Here is a 9,664-nt window from a genome sequence, read left to right as displayed (position 1 = left end):
AGGTGACTAGTATTGAGGTAATTTTTATTGGTATGCTTTAATTAATTATTCAGGGGATATCACAGCTCACCTGTCTTTTTATAAATGTCCTGTTCATTTTCTCACAGTTACACACTTAGTTAAGGGTCTTTCTCAAGGGCACCACATTAAAGCATACCATCTTTTATACAATACAAATAAAATCTAATGCATGTTGATTACCTTTTTCTAATGTTTCATTCATGATTCATTCATCTTGTTCCAAGTTTTTTATTTTTTTTTTATTTTAGCTGTAGACCATAAAGATATTTTGAAAGTAAGTGCATGTTATTTACCTAAAATTTTTCATTTTATTTATTAAATATATATATATATATATATATATATATATATATATATATATATATATATATATATTCTCTTCCCCCAGATTCTTTGAAGAGGTGGAGACTCTGAAATTGATGTAGCGATGACAGAACGTCTGAAGCTCACTCCAGGAAAAGCTGGGTGTGGAGGTTACAATAAATGAGCCAAACAGCTGTAATGTGTTTAAGGGATATTTCACGCAAAAATGAAAATAGTCATAATTTTCTCACCTTTATGTTTCAAACCCTTATACCTCTCTATGTTCTGCTGAACACAGATATTTGGAAGAATGTTTGTAACCAAGCAGATCTCACCTCCCATTAACTATAATTTTTCCTAGAATGGTAGTTAATGGATTGTGAGATCTGCTTTGTTACAAACATTCTTCCAAATATCTTTATTTTATCTGTTTATTGGACAACTGTGTGAGTCAATGACAAGATTAATAAAGGCATGAGAAAAAGAAACCATCTTTTACCATTATAGTATAAAAACATGTGAACGCATTCCCAGAAATGTAATATTTGAATTCATGTCGGTTCTATACAGTTTAAAATCATTTACACCACTTTGATTTTATAAATAGCAATGATTTCAAACATATTTTATGACGAGGGTCTTCTACGTTTTATGATTTTCGATTTTCTTGTCACATGACAACAATGGCTCCTGCAAGGTGGTTATGGCACGTTTAAATATTAATAATATTCTTAATAATTAATATTATTTATATGATTAAAGTATTTAAAAATAAATGCAATTAATTAAATATATATTTATATTATTATATATTAAAAACATTAATAAGAAAATATAGACCGATATACCGATTTTGATCGTTTATCAAAATGTGTTAAACCTCAAGACATGATTGCGTTTCACGATGTTACACAAGTTCAAGTTTAAATTCTTTATTAGTCCCCCAGTGTGGCAATTCATTTGCAACAGATAGTATAACAAATCACACACACAATACCAATTACAAAAATTGCCTACCATGCAGGCATGATTAAAATATTAAAAAAAACAAACAATAAACAGAAAATCACTATTTCAATTCAATTCAATTCAAGTTTATTTGTATAGCGCTTTTTACAATACAAATCGTTACAAAGCAACTTTATAGAAAATTATGTTTCTACACTATTTAGTAGTAGCTTATGGTGGTGACTGTCAGTTTGTGCACGTTTGACAGGATTTTTAGAAAAAATTAATACAAGACGTAGTCAGCTAGACAATGAACATTATTAATATTATTAATTAATAATTATTATATGATGCAGTCACACATGTAGCAATAATTGTTAGTTCTGTTTGTTGATTCAGGGTTAGCATCATCTGAGGTCCTCTGAGGGTCAGCATCATCTCTTCTCAGGTGTTCTGGATCCAGACTGGAGCTTGTGTAAATCCTAGTTACCACGGGATGTAAATCCTGTGGCAAAACATAGAAACAAAATAGAGACATCATTAGCATAGCTGCTGATCCAACAAAGTAAAATTAGTTTAACCCAAGCTAATGAATAAAAATGCACATTTGATCAGATGCAACTACACTCACAATTTAAGAGATACATTATTAGACACTAAGTTTACTTATATTTCCTGACCAATTATACTAGTTTTTTCAGAATTAATGACATTATGCCTAAAATCAATACACATGTCCTTGGTCTTAGAGACATTCAGTTCAAGAAAGGCATCATGACTCCATTTTAACAAAGTGATCAATAACCAAACCATGTGAAGTTTCCTCATTGTTCAATAAGCTGACAATAACCGTATCATCAGCAAACTTCACAAAGTATTGGTCCTTAATCACAGAACGACAGTCATTAGTGTACAGAATATATAAAAGGGGGGAAAGAACACACCCCTGTGCTGAGCCAGTTGATGTAAGGGCCCAGTCTGAGAGATGGCCATTTACTCTCACTCGCTGGGATCTATTTGTGAGGAAATCTAATATCCAGACCACAAGGCTGGCCTCCAGTTTGAACTGATGTAAGAGCTTCTCAACCAGCAAGTGGTGCTGAATGGTGTTAAAAGCTGACGAGAAATCCACAAACAGTAGTCTGGCATGATTTCTATTGCCCTCAAGGGCAATTCTCAAAAGAATAAGGTTGAGTACTGTTACAGTTGCATCATGGACCCCTCTGTTTAGTCTATATTCAAACTGTAGTGGGTCAAGGAGGCAATTTCGTCATAGATGACAGTTCTCTTTTGATCAGCTTTTTAAAACATTTCATCACAAGTGACATAAGGGCTATGGGTCTATAATCATTTAAAGACTTTGGGTGGCTATTCTTTGCAACAGGAACAATAATTGACTGTTTCCATAATTCAGGGACCTTCTGTTGGCACATAGATTGATTAAAAACTATAAGAAAAAATAGGACCTAACTGTTCCGCACAACAAGAAAGTACACGGCTACAAGGGTGTCGCTGTTAGACAGTGTTTTCTCTGCTTCCTGTTGGCCTTGCTGGAGCTGATCGTAGCTCCGTGTAGCTGTTTTTTTCTCTCTAGAATCTTTATCTTACTATCATGCTCTGTTTTTTAAAGTGATAAAATAAAACTTAATTCACACCATATTTCTGACATTGTTAGGGCTCTAGATACGGCACTGGATGCGTCTAGCTCAGGGATTTCTGTACATTGTTCGGTTCCGGCAACAGAGCCCCTGCAGCAGGAAAATTGGGTGACAGTGAGGCAGCATAGTCATGGGTCAAAACACCGCTCTTCTGTTCCAATCAAAACATTAAACAGGTTCTCCCCACACACAGTGATGCACCCACTGAGAAACCTGATGAAAGTGCTCTAGTTATTGGTGATTCTATTGTACGGAACGTGAATATAGAGACACCAGCCACCATAGTCAAATGTTTACCGGGAGCCAGAGCACCTGACATCTTGGCAAATTTAAAAGTGCTGGCTAATGCTAAACGTAAATACAGTAAGATTGTTATTCATGCCGGCGCTAATGATGTTCGACTTCGCCAGTCGGAGATCACTAAAAATAACATTAAAGAGGTGTGTGAACTTGCAAGCACGATGTCAGACACTGTAATATGCTCTGGTCCCCTCCCTGCTTACCGTGGTGATGAGATGCATAGCAGATTGTCATCACTCAATGGCTGGATGTCTAAGTGGTGCCCACAGAATAACATAGGTTTCATAGACAATTGGACGAGCTTTTGGGGCAGACCTGACCTGTTTAAAAGAGATGGTCTTCATCCCTCCTGGGGTGGCGCAACTCTTCTCTCTAGAAATATGGCAAATAGTCTTAGTGTTTATACTTGACTAACTGGGGCCCAGGTCAGGAAGCAGACAGACTGGCTAAACCGACCGTCTGCTAGCCGCCTCCCGTCACAGAGGTCAGTTAATTCTCAGCACATAGAGACTCTTTCACCTAGATATCACACTATAGAGACTGTGTCTGTTCCACGAACTAGAAAATACAAAAAACGTCCAAACCAAGTTAAGATTAACAATTTAATTGAGGTTCAACAAATAAAAACAGAAGCAATATGGATAAACAAATGATAAAGCTTGGCTTATTGAATATCAGATCCCTTTCTACGAAAACACTTTTTGTAAATAATATGATCACTGATCATAATATAGATGTACTCTGTTTGACAGAAACCTGGCTAAAACCTGATGATTACATTATTTTAAATGAGTCCACCCCCCAAGATTACTGTTATAAACATGAGCCACGTCTAAAAGGCAAAGGTGGAGGTGTTGCTTCAATTTATAACAACGTTTTCAGGATTTCTCAGAGGGCAGGCTACAAGTATAACTCGTTTGAAGTAATGGTACTTCATATAACATTATCCAAAGAAACAAATGTTAATGATAAATCCCCTGTTATGTTTGTACTGGCTACTGTATACAGGCCACCAGGGCACCATACAGACTTTATTAAAGAGTTTGGTGATTTTACATCCGAGTTAGTTCTGGCTGCAGATAAAGTTTTAATAGTTGGTGATATTAATATCCATGTTGATAATGAAAACGATGCATTGGGATCAGCATTTATAGACATTCTGAACTCTATTGGTGTTAGACAACACGTTTCAGGACCTACTCATTGTCGAAATCATACTCTAGATTTAATAGTCACATGGAATTGATGTTGATGGTGTTGAAATTATTCAGCCAAGTGATGATATCTCAGATCATTATTTAGTTCTTTGCGAAATTCATATAGCCAAAATTGTAAATTCTACTTCTTGTTACAAGTATGGAAGAACCATCACTTCTAACACAAAAGACTGCTTTTTAAGTTATCTTCCTGATGTATCCAAATTCCTTAGCATATCCAAAACCTCAGAACAACTTGATGATGTAACAGAAACTATGGACTCTCTCTTTTCTAGCACTTTAAATAAAGTTGCTCCTTTACGCTTAAGGAAGGTTAAGGAAAACAGTTTGACACCATGGTATAATGAGAATACTCGCACCCTAAAGAGAGCAGCCCGAAAAATGGAGTGCAGCTGGAGGAAAACAAAACTAGAGGTATTTCGTATTGCTTGGCGGGAAAGTAACATATCCTACAGAAAAGCATTAAAAACTGCTAGATCCGATTACTTTTCTTCTCTTTTAGAAGAAAACAAACATAACCCCAGGTATTTATTCAATACAGTGGCTAAATTAACGAAAAATAAAGCCTCAACAAGTGTTGACATTTCCCAACACCACAGCAGTAATGACTTTATGAACTACTTTACTTCTAAAATCGATACTATTAGAGATAAAATTGCAACCATTCAGCCGTCAGCTACAGTATCACATCAGACAGTGCACTATAGACCCCCTGAGGAACAGTTCCACTCATTCTCTACCATAGGAGAGGAAGAATTGTATAAACTTGTTAAATCATCTAAACCAACAACATGTATGTTAGACCCTATACCATCTAAGCTCCTGAAAGAGGTGCTTCCAGAAGTCATAGATCCTCTTCTGACTATTATTAATTCCTCATTGTCATTAGGACATGTCCCCAAAACCTTCAAACTGGCTGTTATTAAGCCTCTCATCAAAAAACCACAACTTGACCCCAAAGAACTAGTTAATTATAGACCAATCTCGAATCTCCCTTTTCTGTCCAAGATACTAGAAAAGGTGGTATCCACACAATTATATTCCTTCTTAGAGAAAAATGGTATATGTGAGGATTTCCAGTCAGGATTTAGACCGTATCATAGTACTGAGACTGCTCTCCTTAGAGTTACAAATGATCTGCTCTTATCATCTGATCGTGGGTGTATCTCTCTATTAGTTTTATTGAATCTTAGTGCTGCGTTTGACACAATTGACCACAACATTCTTTTGCATAGACTTGAACACTTTGTTGGCATCAGTGGAAGTGCATTAGCATGGTTTAAATCGTACTTTTATGACCGCCATCAGTTCGTAGCAGTGAATGAAGATGTATCCTATCGATCACAAGTGCAGTATGGAGTACCTCAAGGCTCAGTACTAGGGCCGCTACTCTTCACGCTTTATATGTTACCCTTGGGAGATATCATCAGGAAACATGGTGTTAGCTTTCACTGTTATGCTGATGATACTCAGCTCTATATTTCTTCGCAGCCCGGTGAAACACACCAATTTGAAAAACGAATGGATTGCATAGTCGATATAAAAAACTGGATGACGAGTAATTTCTTACTGCTAAATTCTGAAAAAACAGAGGTGTTAATTATAGGACCTAAAAACTCTGCTTGTAATAACCTAGAACACTGTCTAAGACTTGATGGTTGCTCTGTCAATTCTTCGTCATCAGTTAGGAACCTAGGTGTGCTATTTGATCGTAATCTTTCCTTAGAAAGCCACGTTTCTAGCATTTGTAAAACTGCATTTTTTCCATCTCAAAAATATATCTAAATTACGGCCTATGCTCTCAATGTCAAATGCAGAAATGTTAATCCATGCATTTATGACCTAAAGGTTAGATTATTGTAATGCTTTATTGGGTGGTTGTTCTGCACGCTTAGTAAACAAACTACAGCTAGTCCAAAATTCAGCAGCAAGAGTTCTTACTAGAACCAGGAAGTATGACCATATTAGCCCGGTCCTGTCAACACTGCACTGGCTCCCTATCAAGCATCGCATAGATTTTAAAATATTGCTTATTACTTATAAAGCCCTGAATGGTTTAGCACCTCAGTATTTGAATGAGCTCATTTTACATTAAAATCCTCTACGTCCGCTACGTTCTCAAAACTCAGGCAATTTGATAATACCTAGAATATCAAAATCAACTGCAGGCAGCAGATCCTTTTCCTATTTGGCGCCCAAACTCTGGAATAACCTACCTAACATTGTTCGGGAGGCAGACACACTCTTGCAGTTTAAATCTAGATTAAAGACCCATCTCTTTAACCTGGCATACACATAACATACTAAAATGCTTTTATTATCCAAATCCGTTAAAGGATTTTTAGGCTGCATTAATTAGGTAAACCGGAACCGGAAACACTTCCCATAACACCCTATGTACTTGCTACATCATTAGAAGAATGGCATCTACGCTAATATTTGTCTGTTTCTCTCTTGTTCCGAGGTCACCGTGGCCACCAGATCCAGTCTGTGTCCAGATCAGAGGGTCACTGCAGTCACCCGGATCCAGTACGTATCCAGACCAGATGCTGGATCAGCACCTAGAAAGGACCTCTACATCCCTGAAAGACAGCAGAGACCAGGACAACTAGAGCCCCAGATACAGATCCCCTGTAAAGACCTTGTCTCAGAGGAGCACCAGGACAAGACCACAGGAAACAGATGATTCTTCAGCACAATCTGACTTTGCTGCAGCCTGGAATTGAACTACTGGTTTCGTCTGGTCAGAGGAGAACTGGCCCCCAACTGAGCCTGGTTTCTCCGAAGGTTTTTTTTCTCCATTCTGTCACCGATGGAGTTTCGGTTCCTTGCCGCTGTCGCCTTTGGCTTGCTTAGTTGGGGACACTTCATCTACAGCGATATCGTTGACTTGATTGCAAATAAATGCACAGACACTATTTAACTGAACAGAGATGACATAACTGAATCCAATGATGAACTGCCTTTAACTATCATTTTTGCATTATTGACACTGTTTTCCTAATGAATGTTGTTCAGTTGCTTTGACGCAATGTATTTTGTTTAAAGCGCTATATAAATAAAGGTGACATTGACATCCTCTGCCCATCTTGACTTCTGAGAGACACTGCCACTCTGAGAGGCTCTTTTTATACCCAATCATGTTGCTAATTGACCTAATAAGTAGCAAATTGGTCCTCCAGCTGTTCCATATATATACATTTAACTTTTCAGGCCTCTCTTACTGCTACCTGTCCCAACTTTTTTGGAATCAAAAATCAAAATCTCGTGAAATCAAAATGAGCCAATATTTGGCATGAAATTTCAAAATGTCTCACTTTCAACATTTGATGTTATCTTTATTCTGTTGTGAATAAAATATACGTTTATGAGATTTGTAAATTATTCCATTCCTTTATTACTCACAATTTGTACAGTGTCCCAACTTTTTTGGAACCAGGTTTGTATATATGTGTGTGTGTCTCACATAAAGTTTCTTAGCACCACTCACATTGGATATATGCAGTGTGATACAAGAGTTGCAAAAAAAACCTTAAATTACAAAAACGTTTTTATTATCTAAGAATGCATAAACAATTTTCTCTGGTGCCCCTTAGATGACATGGTGGGGTCACTTTTTTTTGTCGTGGTGACAACTCATGGGACTGTCATATTATGTCGTGGCCACAAGATAATTTTGTCAAGGTAATGACATTCTTATGTTCTGGATGCTATGTTGAGGGAACTACATCAATTTCTCTTAAATTCTCATGAGTTTAATGCATAAACAAACTGTAACCAAAGCAACCCAGGATTATCAAAAACAGATAAAACATTTTTATTAACATTAAACATTTTATTTAATATTTGTATATTATTACTCCATTAACTTATTAGGGCTATATTTTTATATTTATTGTTGTTTATGCTTATTTTCCCTTTTAATTTGTGCATCACTTTACCTAGTTAATGTTTGTATAATTATGCTAGCATTTGATAGCCTACCATGTATTTTTCAAATAAATGCCTTACAATAAAGTTTTGACTTTATGATTGTATTTATGCCTATGTGTGATGGTAAATGAGCATGTTGTGTTTTCATTTACAAATGAAACTACATGAATTATTAAGTCCTTAACGAAACACTAGCTGAAATAAAATACATCACATTTAAACTACATTCCAGTAAAGATTCCAGTCAGCATAATCAAAGCTTGATTGTTATGTCGAGCATTTACAGTAGGCTAATATTTACAAATGTATTCAGACCGTTAAGAGATCGAAATGAAGGGAAAAATGTATATAAACGAATATAAAAATATAACCAATAATAATAAACAAATTATAACAAATACTACGGGGAAAGGACTATCAGTTAATGGACTTACAAGCCCGTAGGATGAATAAAAATGTTTTCTTGTAGGCCTATTTTATATTATGCACTTTATGTAACATTTATTCATGATGAACTTTTGAATGCTGACTATCGCACATAATAAAGTCTGGAAACCAAGGTCTATGGTTAATATAATAACTTAATGATAAAATAACCGAACATGTCATCTTATGGGCACCGTAGAATGACAACATAAACATTCAATAATAATTTTTAAAAATAAAAAAAAATATCTTTTATGCATTTAATCAGTGTCTTGGATGCTGATCTTCAGTGACCCAATTCAACTAAAATGACTTTCGATAGACATTTCTGTTTATTTTATTTACTTATTTTTTAACTGCTGAGTGCTGAACGTTCTTCTCCTGCGGCCAGTTCTTCAGTCAGTCCAGAATGGCATCTGAAAGGTTTGTTTGAGCTGCGTTTTCTACTGTACAGACATGAATATACACTTTAGCCTGAGGCTTATTCATTTTACTTTTGATGTGAAAGGTCTTTTACATTTGCCAAAAATTTAGCTTTTTACATTAAAAACAAAAAAGCAAGCAGAGTCCAGATGAAATAACGAAAAAAAAAAGTAATACAAAAGTGATGTAACAAATTACTTTCCATAAAAAGTAATCAAGTAACACAATTAGTTGCTTTTTAGAGCGTAATGCAAAATTGTAATGCATTACTTTCAAAAGTACCTTCTTACTTGCAATCTTTAATTTCCAATTTCATTTATTTCCGGTCTGTCCAACATTATCACTGCTTTGAAGTGTTTGTGTGACTGACCTGGCTGTGTCCCCACAGAGATTATCATGCATGCCTCGATAGCCATTTGCTTTCTCCACCACTCC

The sequence above is a fragment of the Carassius carassius genome, chromosome 43 (assembly GCF_963082965.1).
Source record: "Carassius carassius chromosome 43, fCarCar2.1, whole genome shotgun sequence".
NCBI lineage: Eukaryota > Metazoa > Chordata > Actinopteri > Cypriniformes > Cyprinidae > Carassius > Carassius carassius.
This window is presented reverse-complemented; position numbering follows the sequence as displayed.